Raw genomic sequence first — 13390 nt, 5'->3', positions numbered from 1 at the left:
GCATCCCTTGTGCAGCCCGATATGTTCGATCCAAAGGGTACCATGCGGTGAATTTATGATTCCTTAATTAAAGATTTATATTTATCACTAAAGGTTTATTAGATGAAAGATTGTGATCTCTGGGCATAAATAATTCACAGAGGATCTTATATTGGAATACTATAATATAAGGAATCTAACGTCACTCTGGATAGCGTTTTTACTCGTTGTACAAGCATATTAGACCATTCGATTATACGGAGCCTTTGTTATAATGGTAGGCCGTACCATGACAATCCAACCAACTCAAATTGTATTTGTAATGGCTATCCTATAATTTACTAACGCCCGATCACAACCCTTTGTGCGGCCTTTCACGCAGCCTGACTGCAATCGCATAACCCGACTGTATCCCTTTGCGTGGCACATAGCGCAGCCGTTTGCACAGCTCTTAAAGCATGTTTGCGCATGTCATTCATGCGGATTATTTTCACGTCTATGACGTGGTTGCATACCTTTCCTGGCCTTTGCGTAGAAAGGGAAGAATTAATTACTAACTTTTTAGTTATTACGCACGTAAAAAGAAAATTAATTCTCTTGATTTACTTTCCCGTAGTCTCAGAAATACGTAACACGAAACAAATTTGTTTTGTTGTGAAGCCAGTGTTTTTGCACAATTATTTGGTGTCATATCACCTTTTGCGTTACGTGCAGTTCATTTGCACACGCATTGCGTCATGTCGGCTCCGCGTAAGCCCATGGCTGCAGACTATTTATGCTTTGCAATACATTGCGCCACGGCGGCTTCGCATAAGTCTATGGTCACAAGATTTTATGTGCGTTGCGCAACACTTTGCATGTGTTGCGCGCACTTTTCCTTTGCACCACGGCGGCTTCGCATAAGTCCATGGTCGCAAGATTTTATGTGCGTTGCGCAACACTTTGCATGTGTTGCGCGCACTTTTCCTTTGCACCATGGCGGCTTCGCATAAGTCCATGGTCGCAAGATTTTATGTGCGATGCGCAACGCTTTACATGTGTTGCGCGCACTTTTCCTTTGCACCATGGCGGCTCCGCGTAAGGCCATGGTTGCAGTTTATTTGTTTTGCATAGTTTCTTGTGGGCACTGTACCTTGTATATTTCCATACGATGGTAAATCGTAGAATTTTAATTCTTTTTCCACACACGTTCATCTCCCCTAAAGGTGGTGTCAACTTAATGTTGGATTTCAACACCACAAAATACTTTCGTAGTATTGAAATGGGGGCTAGCAGTGTGCTAGGTTAGTAGTGGGAAAGATGTGTTCCATCGTCATGTGCGCTCGTACAACTTATTTTTGGTGGCTAGTTTGCACAATATGTGTTCTTAGGAATATCTCCCCTTTGGGAGGAGCGTCATTATGCCACTATATAACACCGGGTCGCTCCCGTTTCATATTTTGTTGTGTCGTCGTTGACTATACTAGTTTGTCGGAACCGACGCACTTCATTACCTTCTTTATGATAAAGGCGTAGAATTATGACGCAAATATTTCGCAACACGCTTCAACAATACACGGTATCTTCCCATACTACCTTTACGCGTTGGGTGTCACTTATGGCATTAATCCCGCATGGTACCATTCGCGCTTCTCGCGACTCTATTGTACATTGTACATGCTTAGATCAACTTACATTGCGCCTCAGTGGCTCCGCATAAGCCCACGACTGCAATTTGTTCGTGCGAGTTGCAACACGCAACACATTGCACACTTTTCTTAGCGTCATGGCGGCTCCTCGTAAGTCCATAACCGCAGTTTCTGTGATCCGCTCACATTGCGCCATGGTGGCCTCGCATAAGCACATGGCCGCAGTTTTACTTCGCGCACCTTGCATAGTTATTTGAGCGGTTATTTGTGCAGGGTCTTTTGCACAACGCAATGCGCGGTCTTTTCTATGCCCCTTTTGCGCGCCCATTCGAGCGCAGTTCTTTATGTAATGCTTTACGCAGTTCTTTTCTATTAGAATTTCTATGCGCGTTTCTGTATCACCCTTTTGAAGGTGGTATCAACTTAATGTTGGATTTCAACACCACTAAATACTTATTAGTATTGAAATAGGGGCTACCATGATATATGGCTTCAACTGAGTGGGATTATTTGTTTCCTTTGGCGACGACCCTTAGCCGAAAACACTTTTACGCATTTTACATTGCGCTATGGCAGTTCCGTTTAAGCCCATAGCCGCAGTTTATTCATGCGACGTGCAACACGTTGCATATGTGTTGCACATTTAACTTTGCGCCATGGCGGCTCTGCGTAAGCCCATGGCTACATTTCGTTGGTGCATTGCGCACGTTGCTTAAAACCATGGTGGCTTTGCATAATTCCATGGCTACACATCATTTGGCATGCGACGACGTTATAGAGATGTAATAGAGCTAGTTGGACTTGATCACCCAACTTATTAGCTTATGTTCTCTACGACCACACGGTACACACCTTCTTCTTATGGCTTCTCGCCTACTTCCTTGCCTACAATCATTTTCGTGATTGGTTTTCGGGTTCTAACAGTATGATTAATTGTACGGGTTTCCCTGGTTCGTCACATGATTAAAATCATTCGACGGAACACACACCGTTACGTAGATTATGAACTATTGAATTGATAGTTTAGTTACTAAACCATCATCATCATTCATTCATTCGTGGTTAGGGTTAACAGGTCAGTCTCTTACGACGTAACCTACAACCTTCACGGGGCCATCGATCAACGAACGTTATCAATGGTGGACTTAACATTTAACCACCCCATCGATATCATCATATCGATCTGGGTTATTCACGGTAGCCGGACCGGAGAGTTAAATTCTAAGATCCTTAAACCCCACATTACTCGCAATCCCGCTAGGATTGTCTACGGTTTACGAACCGAAGAGTGGAATTCTGTTGTCCTCAAAATTCTATTGTTCTTGGCAAGATTAAACGCGTCGCGGATATAATAACTTTCAAATGCCAATAAATCTCTCGCACATATTTTATCAATGGTTTATTCTGCGGTTCCTGCCTACTTAAGGGGTGTCCTCTAGCCCCCGCGCGGCAGAAGCCTATTTGGTTACAAGGCTAGAATACAACGGCAGGTGAAGGGAATTGGTTTTCCCCTAGCCAAGCGCCACGCAGACTAGAAGGCTGCCAAGTCGACTTAAAATACGAGCATTGGTTTGCTTGTGCATATTAAATTATCCTAAGTATTGGTTTACTTGGGGAAACTCTTAAGTATAAAAACATTGGTTTGTTTTTAGTTAGCATTGTCTTACCACACAACTAAGGGCCTGTTTACTATTGTCTTAATGGGCTGTATTGAGGGAATGCCTTATTCGGTCACCAAGATTCTTGTTTACTTTTGACACAAATTAATGAAATTGATGACTAGAGACATTTCTGAGTCACCCACAAAACCTCACTTGTCCCCATATAGCCTTCACTGTTTCCAACATTACCCTGGTACTATTTGCAATTCTTCTTTTATTTTGTTCATTTTTTCTTTCATCCTTTTTTCTTCTAATTTCTGCTTCCATGTTAAAGTATATAGCTCTTAAGAACGATGAAAAAAATTTATCCTCCCACCATTAAAGGTCTCATCTTCATGCCTTGAAAGCAACAATTCTGACGAGTAACAACGTTCATAGAAGTCCTTCACCTGTTATCTATCTATTTCTTCAATGATTGGAGATGCTCAATGAATTCCTTCACCACCGTCATCAGATAAACATTATTTTCTTTATATATTTTATGTTCTTTAATTTGTTTTTCAATTTGGTAAACTCACCAATTGGATATTGATCAAGTTGCTGGTGTTTATGATTTGTGTATCTTATGTACATCAGATTTGGATTTATGGGTGGATTTGTTTATTTTATATCTCATCTTGTTTGAGATTTTATCTGTTAATTATGTTGTAGATTTACGATGGATTTTGATGATTCAAATCATCTTATATATATCCATTTAGAGAAAAGCAAATAACTAGTGTACACCTTAATCTTAATTTGTTAATCATCATTGACAAATGAATATACAATATACAATTTTGTTAGTCATTCTTAAGGTAAAACTATACAAATTTGTTTATGTAATTTATTTTAAGGTCAAAAAAGTCATTTACACACACAAAGTCAATTCATTCAGCACAAAAAGTAAACAACATTTTTTATTATCTTCTTACTGCATATAACCATTTATTACCCATTCTGCCATCTATATCCATAAAGAGATTAATGAAAAAAAGTAAACAGGCCCTAAGTGCACCCCTAGTACGTGACAGAGCAAATAATGCTGTAACTTATGAGTATAAACATTTTTCGTGCAGACTCGCACAAGGGTTTTTTGTTAAAATATGGGTTTATTTTACGCAGCGCCCGAAATTGTGCATAAGTTTTGGTTAACTTATGCGCACATTGTGTGAATTGTCTTGATTCGCGATAATAGGCAATTACAATCACATGCATACACATGCATAAAAGTCCATGATTACGCTGTGTAAGCGCATGGTTACTTGATACCCCTCACGAATACGTGGTAGGGATGCCTCAATATGACTCTGAGATTGGACTCTGCGAGTCTGAGATGCCTTGTATATAACTACAAGTTCCGATCAGCTAGTTGTTTCAGGATGTCATTTTGACGTGGTCTTATTTATAGTTCGCCATGACAAATTTTCACATTTCATACCGAACTGGGGGGAGTGATGGTATACTATCAGTATCCCTTCGGTTTTGTTTTTGCTACATCGCTACTTTGTGCATTGCGGATGGTAGTGGAAGTTAGCATGCTCACATCGCTGCATTGCGTTAAGCGCAAGGATGCATCGCGAGTAGTTGTGGTTAACATGCATGCATCACATTTGGTCGTATCACACATGATTGCAATGCGCGGGGCTGTGTCGCGCATAGTTATGATGTGTGGGCCGTACTGTGCAGGGTTCCACCCTACGGATTCCCGCTCACCTCATGACTGCATGGCATGCGAAATTATTACATCGCGTCATCACATTACTATGTGGATTCGTTATGCATTTGACTTCGAAGTCGGTGCGGGTTATGTGATGAGTTATTTGCGGTGGCATATTTGTAACTTCGATATGACATTAATATGTCACACCGAACTTGGGGGACTTGATGATGGGCGGTACCCATCGGGCCTAGTAATTGGACTTGGTCCATGGGTCGCTATTAAGTCTCCCTCCTAAACCCTAATTCCCTCTTATAAATAGAGGGGTCACCAATCAATTAGGGCATCCAATCAACACACAATACTCACTAGGGTTTTTACCTACAACTCTTGGTAGGGTAAAACCCTTCGCCGCCAATCGGAGCGCCGTCCATCGGCCGGCGGTCAGCCCTTAGCCACCCTCCTGAGATCATCATCTCAGCTAGGGTTATCAAGGTAACCGGACCGGAGGTTAATGCCGCTGAACTAATAAAACCCTCTTTCTATTTGGACTCAAGCGTGTTTCTATCCTAGGTGGAAATATGCTTGATCAAGTATGATGTACTACATTCAAATTTTGTCATGGGTTAGTTTGTCATGTATTGTAATGAACATCAATGATCAATAAATGGTGGGCGGAATGATGAACCGGCGAGTCGATGCGGTGATTTTGCATCCAATGCAAAGGGTAGTTTGATTAGTAAGAGTGCAAGGTTGAAAGAGAAAGTGAAAGAGACGCCGGGCGATTCTTCGTTTTCTCTTAAAGACAATGCGGACAATATTTTATAGGGCGAGGAAATCCAAAAGCGAGTCTAGTGTTGGGAAATTACGGCCTCACTAATTCCCAACACCCAGTCCAATGATAACAGTAAAGAAATAAGAACAATCCACAACACAAGTATTTAACGTGGAAACTCCAAAACAGGAGAAAAACCACGGGCCTCCAAAGAGAGAAATACACTATATCACAAATTGTTACAATGACATAGAGAATGTAGTGACCCGAACTTTTCCATGTTTATATATATTAAATGAAATTGATATTTACATGATTAAGTGTTTCCAACATGTTAAGCAATCAAACTTGTTAAGACTTGATTAATTGAAATAGGTTTCATATAGACAATTGACCACCCAAGTTGACCGGTGATTCACGAACGTTAAAACTTGTAAAAACTATATGATGACATATATATGGTTATATATATAGTTAACATGATATTATGATAATTAAGTATCTCATTAGGTATTTTAACAATGAGTTATACAAAAAATGAGACTATTGAATTAAGAAACTCGAAAACGATATATATATAACGATTATCGTTATAACAACGTCTTACTAAGTACATATGAATCACATTAAGATATTGTTACACTTGGTTAATTATGTTAAATGATAAGTAAATATATCATTAAGTGTATTAACAATGAACTACATATGTAAAAACAAGACTACTAACTTAATGATTTCGAAACGAGACATATATGTAACGATTATCGTTGTAACAACATTTAACTGTATATATATCATACTAAGATATATTAATATATCATAATATCATGATAATGTAATAATTTAACATCTCTTTAGATATAATAAACAATGGGTTAACAACATTTAACAAGATCGTTAACCTAAAGGTTTCAAAACAACATTTACATGTAACGACTAACGATGACTTAACGACTCAGTTAAAATGTATATACATGTAGTGTTTTAATATGTATTCATACACTTTTGAAAGACTTCAAGACACTTATCAAAATACTTCTACTTAACAAAAATGCTTACAATTACATCCTCGTTCAGTTTCATCAACAATTCTACTCGTATGCACCCGTATTCGTACTCGTACAATACACAGCTTTTAGATGTATGTACTATTGCTATATACACTCCAATGATCAGCTCTTAGCAGCCCATGTGAGTCACCTAACACATGTGGGAACCATCATTTGGCAACTAGCATGAAATATCTCATAAAATTACAAAAATATTAGTAATCATTCATGACTTATTTACATGTAAACAAAATTACACATCCTTTATATCTAATCCATATACCAACGACCAAAAACACCTACAAACACTTTCATTCTGCAATTTTCTTCATCTAATTGATCTCTCTCAAGTTCTATCTTCAAGTTCTAAGTGTTCTTCATAAATTCTATAAGTTCTAGTTTCATAAAATCAAGAATACTTTCAAGTTTGCTAGCTTACTTCCAATCTTGTAAAGTGATCATCCAACCTCAAGAAATCTTTCTTATTTACAGTAAGATATCTTTCTAATACAAGGTAATACTCATTTTCAAACTTTGATTCAATTTCTATAACTATAACAATCTTATTTCGAGTGGAAATCTTACTTGAACTTGTTTTCGTGTCATGATTTTGCTTCAAGAACTTTCAAGCCATCCAAGGATCCTTTGAAGCTAGATCTATTTTTCTCATTTCCAGTAGGTTTATCCACAAAACCTGAGGTAGTAATGATGTTCTTAACATCATTCGATTCATATATATAAAACTACCTTATTCGAAGGTTTAAACTTGTAATCACTAGAACATAGTTTAGTTAATTCTAAACTTGTTCGCAAACAAAAGTTAATCCTTCTAACTTGACTTTTAAAATCAACTAGACACATGTTATATATCTATATGATATGCTAACTTAATGATTTAAAACCTGGAAACACGAAAAACACCGTAAAACCGGATATACGCCGTCGTAGTAACACCGCGGGCTGTTTTGGGTTAGTTAATTAAAAAATATGATAAACTTTGATTTAAAAGTTGTTCTTCTGGGAAAATGATTTTTCTTATGAACATGAAACTATATCCAAAAATCATGGTTAAACTCAAAGTGGAAATATGTTTTCCAAAATGGTCATCTAGACGTCGTTCTTTCGACTGAAATGACTACCTTTACAAAAATGACTTGTAACCTGTATTTCCGACTATAAACTTATACTTTTTCTGTTTAGATTCATAAACTTAAGTTCAATATGAAACCATAGCAACTTGATTCACTCAAAACGGATTTAAAACGAAGAAGTTATGGGTAAAACAAGATTGGATATTTTTTGATTGTTGTAGCTACGGGAAATATTGTAACAATTCTATACAAATCATATCCTAGCTAACTTATATTGTATTATACATGTATTCTAATATATTATGTAATCTTGTGATACCATAGACACGTATGCAAATGTTTTGACATATCATATCGACCCATGTATATATATTATTTGGAACAACCATAGACACTCTATATGCAGTAATGTTGGAGTTAGCTATACAGGGTTGAGGTTGATTCAAAAAATATATATACTTTGAGTTGTGATCTAGCCTGAGACGTGTATACACTGGGTCGTGGATTGATTCAAGATAATATATATCGATTTATTTTTGTACATCTAACTGTGGACAACTAGTTGTAGGTTACTAACGAGGACAGCTGACTTAATAAACTTAAAACAGTAAAACGTATTAAAAATGTTGTAAATATATTTTGATCATACTTTGATATATATGTACATATTTTTTATAGGTTCGTGAATCGACCAGTGGCCAAGTCTTACTTCTTGACGAAGTAAATGTAACGGCCCGGAAAATTTCGACTTATTTTGAACTTGAATCTTCATATGAATTAATATTTCCGACACGATAAGCAAAGTCTGTTATGTTGAGTCTCAAAAATTTTGAACTGTTGTCATACATTCAATTAACCTTTGGCCATTCCCGACGATTCACGAACATTAATTGTAAATAGATATGTATATATGTATATATATGTGTGAATAATAAATTGAGAAACGTTAAGAAAAACGTTAAACGATTTGATTGATAAAGTAAGGAAGTCTATTATGAGAATATGACTTGAAAACGTTAACAAAGTATTAAACGTACAAAGTGATACTTATTTGTTTCAGATAAATATCTACGTAATGAAACGTGTTAGTGTAAACGTTATGTGATATAACAATTTCTAATATTTAAATGATTTTAAATTATATATAATGAAATTTGAAATATAGTTACTTTTGAAAAACTAAATGTTATATTATTAAATAAATATTTCAACTATATATAATATGTACAAATTTATATTTCTAAAGGAAAACATTTATATTTTACAATGTGATAAAAATGTAATATTAATTTAGATATAAAACGTTTTGATAATATTATTAATTATATATTAATAAATAACGAGACGATGATTTATAGAAGTAAATGACCAAAACACTCAAATGTATAAGTTACATTTCAAGTAATATAAATTATGGGTGAATTAAGTCTAATTATTGATAAAGGTACACGTCGCGAAACGTAAAGTACAAGATTTCAAAGCATACGAGAAAACATTCGAAAAACCGGAACCGAGACATAAACCGATCATCAATGTACAAGTCAACGAAACTAAAATTTCAAGTCAACTATGCACATGAATATTATATATATATTTATACGCGTATTATACGTACATAGTTTTATACTTTTACTATACTTTAATTTTACTTTTACTTTACTTTTACTTTATTTTAACTTTAATAATTCACTTTAATAATTCATACTTTAATAATTTACTTTAATAATTCATACTTTAATAATTCACTTTAATAATTCATACTTTAATAATTCACTTTAATAATTCATACTTTAATAATTCACTTTAATAATTCAAAAATCTATTATAAATAGAATTCAATATATTTCATTATTTCATAGAAACTTGAAAATATTTCTCTCTAAACTCTCTCAATCGATTTACATATATATATTTACTCCGTATTATTTCAAGATATTATTAGTATACATAAAATACTATGACGGGGATATGCTCGAGTGATTTTAAAACGAGTTTTCAAACGGGTAAAAACTATGGAAACTATGGGTTATAGCTATGGAGATTATGGGTAATGTTCGTGGGTATTGTTCGTAAAGTCAACCTAGTATCTATCCGTCCCGTTGCGTCTGCGTACTTTTCCTGCAATATTGAATCTCAATATTGATACGTGAGCACTCATAACTTAACTTTTATATAATAATAGTGTATCCCTGACTAGTGCTCGAGTAGAAATGATTATGCATGCTTGTATGCTTATTATTGTTATTATATACTTTATGATAGTTCATGAATTAAATACATATGTGATTTAGATAAGGTATATGATATGCATGTCGTTGGAAAGCTGGCGAAAAACTATAAATTTTTCATTTAGATATCGTATGGTTTTGATGAACGGATTAAAAGATATCGTCAATTGAATTATCTATAATTTTAATGTATTATTGTTAAAATGATTATCGTTATCGTTATCGTTATCGTTATTATTATCGTTATCGTTATCGTTATCGTTATCATTATCGTTATCGTCGTTATTATCGTTATTATTTAATAATTAATATTATTATTATTATTATTATTATTATTATTATTATTATTATTATCATTATTATTATTATTATTATTATTATTATTAATATTATTAAAATAATTAATATTTTTATTAAAACTATCAAGTTATTATTTTTATCGTTATTATTATTAAAAGCATCATTAATATTAAAACTATCATTTTTATTAAAATTATCGTTTTGATAGAATATCATTATTGTTATAAAATATCATTATTATTATCATTTTAGTATTATTATTAAAAATTATCATTTCGAATAAGAATTATCATTCTCATATAAAACATTGTTATTTATTGTTATTATCGTTAATATGAATATAATATTTTTATCAGAAATATTATTATTATTATAACATTTGTATTATTACAAAAGATTATTATTTATTATCAAGATTATTATTATCATTAGTAAATATAAATATTGTTATTATTATTATTATTATTTTATTATTATTATTATTAAAAATAATTAATATTATTATTATAAATACAACTTTACTTATTATTATTATCAATATTATTTTATCAAATGAATATGAGATACAAAGATATTTTTATCATACGTAATATAATTAATATTACATGCCACTATATTTTTATGATATTAAGTGAACTTTATAAATTTTATTACTTAAGATATATAAAAGTATATTTTTATCATATTTGAATTTTAATATAAATTTTCATAAAGGACTTGTATTATTTACTCTAATAAAATCTGATAAATATATTTAAATATATAAAACGATTATATTTAAATTATATATTAAACATGTATAGATTCTAAAAATCATTTTTTAATCATATGACCTTTGCTAGCGTTTGCATGATAATCTCGAGCATTAGGATTGTGATACACTACGACTTGACCTAAATTGTTGATAGATATTGACCAACATATAAATATATATACTTAATATAGGTTCGTGAATCCGAGGCCAACCCTGCACTTGTTCAGTGCCGTCATATGCGTAATTACTACGAAATACAGTATCGTGAGTTTCATTTGCCCTTTTTACTCTTTACATCTTTGGGCTGAGAATACATGCAAATGCTTTATTAACTGTTTTACAATATTTATATGCGTGAGTTTCATTACTCCCTTTTTAATTGCTTTTGCAATATATATTTTTGGGACTGAGAATACATGCGCTGTTTTATAACTGTTTTACGAAATAGACACAAGTAAATGAAACTACATTCTATGGTTGGATTATTAAACCGAATATCACCCTTTTAGCTTGGTAACCTAAGAATTAATGTTTATTATACAACCTTCATGCTGGAAAATGGTATGGAGCCGGTATAATGGCCATTAATTGACGCGAATCCTAAAGGTAGATCTACGGGAACTAACAACCCCCATTCTGGAAAATGGAATGCTTTAGTACTTCGATTTATTATACAGACGAGAGGATTCTGTTATACAGACGAGAGGATTCTGTTTGGGGATATTCTATATGCATTATGTTAATGTCGGTTACCAGGTGTTCACCATATGAATGATTTTATCTTTATGCAGACGAGAGGATTCTGCTTTTAAATACGAAATCTTGTGGTCTATTAAAATGATGAAATTGAATGATTATGAAAAACTAATGAACTCACCAACCTTTTGGTTGACACTTTTAAGCATGTTTATTCTCAGGTATTAAAGAAATCTTCCGCTGTGCAATAGCTCATTTTAAAAATAGTACTTGGAGTCGTACGTGGCATATTTCAAAAATACATTGCATTCGAGTCATTTGAGTTCAGAAAGACTGTTATTAAATAAATGGCGGGTTTAGTCATTTATGTTTGAGAAGAACATGATTATAGCACTGGTATAGTGTGGATGTAAATTGAGATGGTATGTATACCTGTCAGCTGTCGTTGAAATGAAAGTTTGTCTTTTAAAAATGAATGCAATGTTTACAAAACGTATCATATAGAGGTCAAATACCTCGCAATGAAATCAACTATTGTGAATCGTTTATAATCGGTATGAACGGGTCGTTTTAGTTGGTATCAGAGCGGTGGTCTTAGCGAACCAGGTCTTACATTAGTGTGTCTAACTGATAGTCGTTAGGATACATTAGTGAGTCTGGACTTCGACCGTGTCTGTATGTCAAAAAGTTTTGCTTATCATTTCTTGTCGGAAATTACCTGCTTATCATCTTTAGGAAATTACCTGCTTATCATTCCTAGTCTAGACACATCTTACTGCATGGATTGCATGAATAGTGTATAGACAAAATTCATATCTTAGCATATCTGTTAATTCATATCTTAGCGTATCTGTTACTGTAAACTTTGCCTGACATATTCCGTAAATTCCTCCGTAATTTACAAAGTCTTTTGTACTATATATAGATATTCTATGTAATTAGAATATCATCCGATATCCAAAAATCAATTCATATCGAAAAATCCTTTATTCAATCGTACGAAATGGAACTCGCCACTAGTTCAAGTTCCTCGGATTCCGACAGCTATTCCGACATGGATGTTCACCCGAGCTCCGAAAGCAGTGTAACCGGAATAAATCACCCAATCAGTCATCACCAATTCTGGATGAATTGGGGATGGGTTCGTGATCGACTTAATCAATGGAGACGAGCAGAAGGCGATCCTTTCCACCCACCAACTTGCACTATTGGTGAAGAACCGGAAGCACTTACCGGCGAACCAGTCCGAAAAACTATCTTCACCCTCATTGCCAGAATATCTCGCAGCGATTATATAATAACTCAAATTCTAAACCTTATTCATCCGCTCGTTCCAACCACCAATCATCCCAGAGTAATAGAAGAAGTCAACGAGCTTCGCGCTCGAGTAGTGGCTTTAGAAGGTATGATGCACAACTTGCAGGCATCACAGGCAGCACCGGCAGCACCTCATTCTGCAAATCAGTTCTCTGAGTTTTGAAAAAGCTGATGAAGCAGTGAAAACTGAATACGACTTTAACAGTCAAAAGTTTGATAATAAAGAATGGCATACCGAAAAAGCTCAGAAAATTTGGAACTGGAAAACGGATT

The sequence above is a fragment of the Rutidosis leptorrhynchoides genome, chromosome 3 (genome assembly GCF_046630445.1).
Source record: "Rutidosis leptorrhynchoides isolate AG116_Rl617_1_P2 chromosome 3, CSIRO_AGI_Rlap_v1, whole genome shotgun sequence".
Lineage (NCBI taxonomy): Eukaryota > Viridiplantae > Streptophyta > Magnoliopsida > Asterales > Asteraceae > Rutidosis > Rutidosis leptorrhynchoides.
This window is presented reverse-complemented; position numbering follows the sequence as displayed.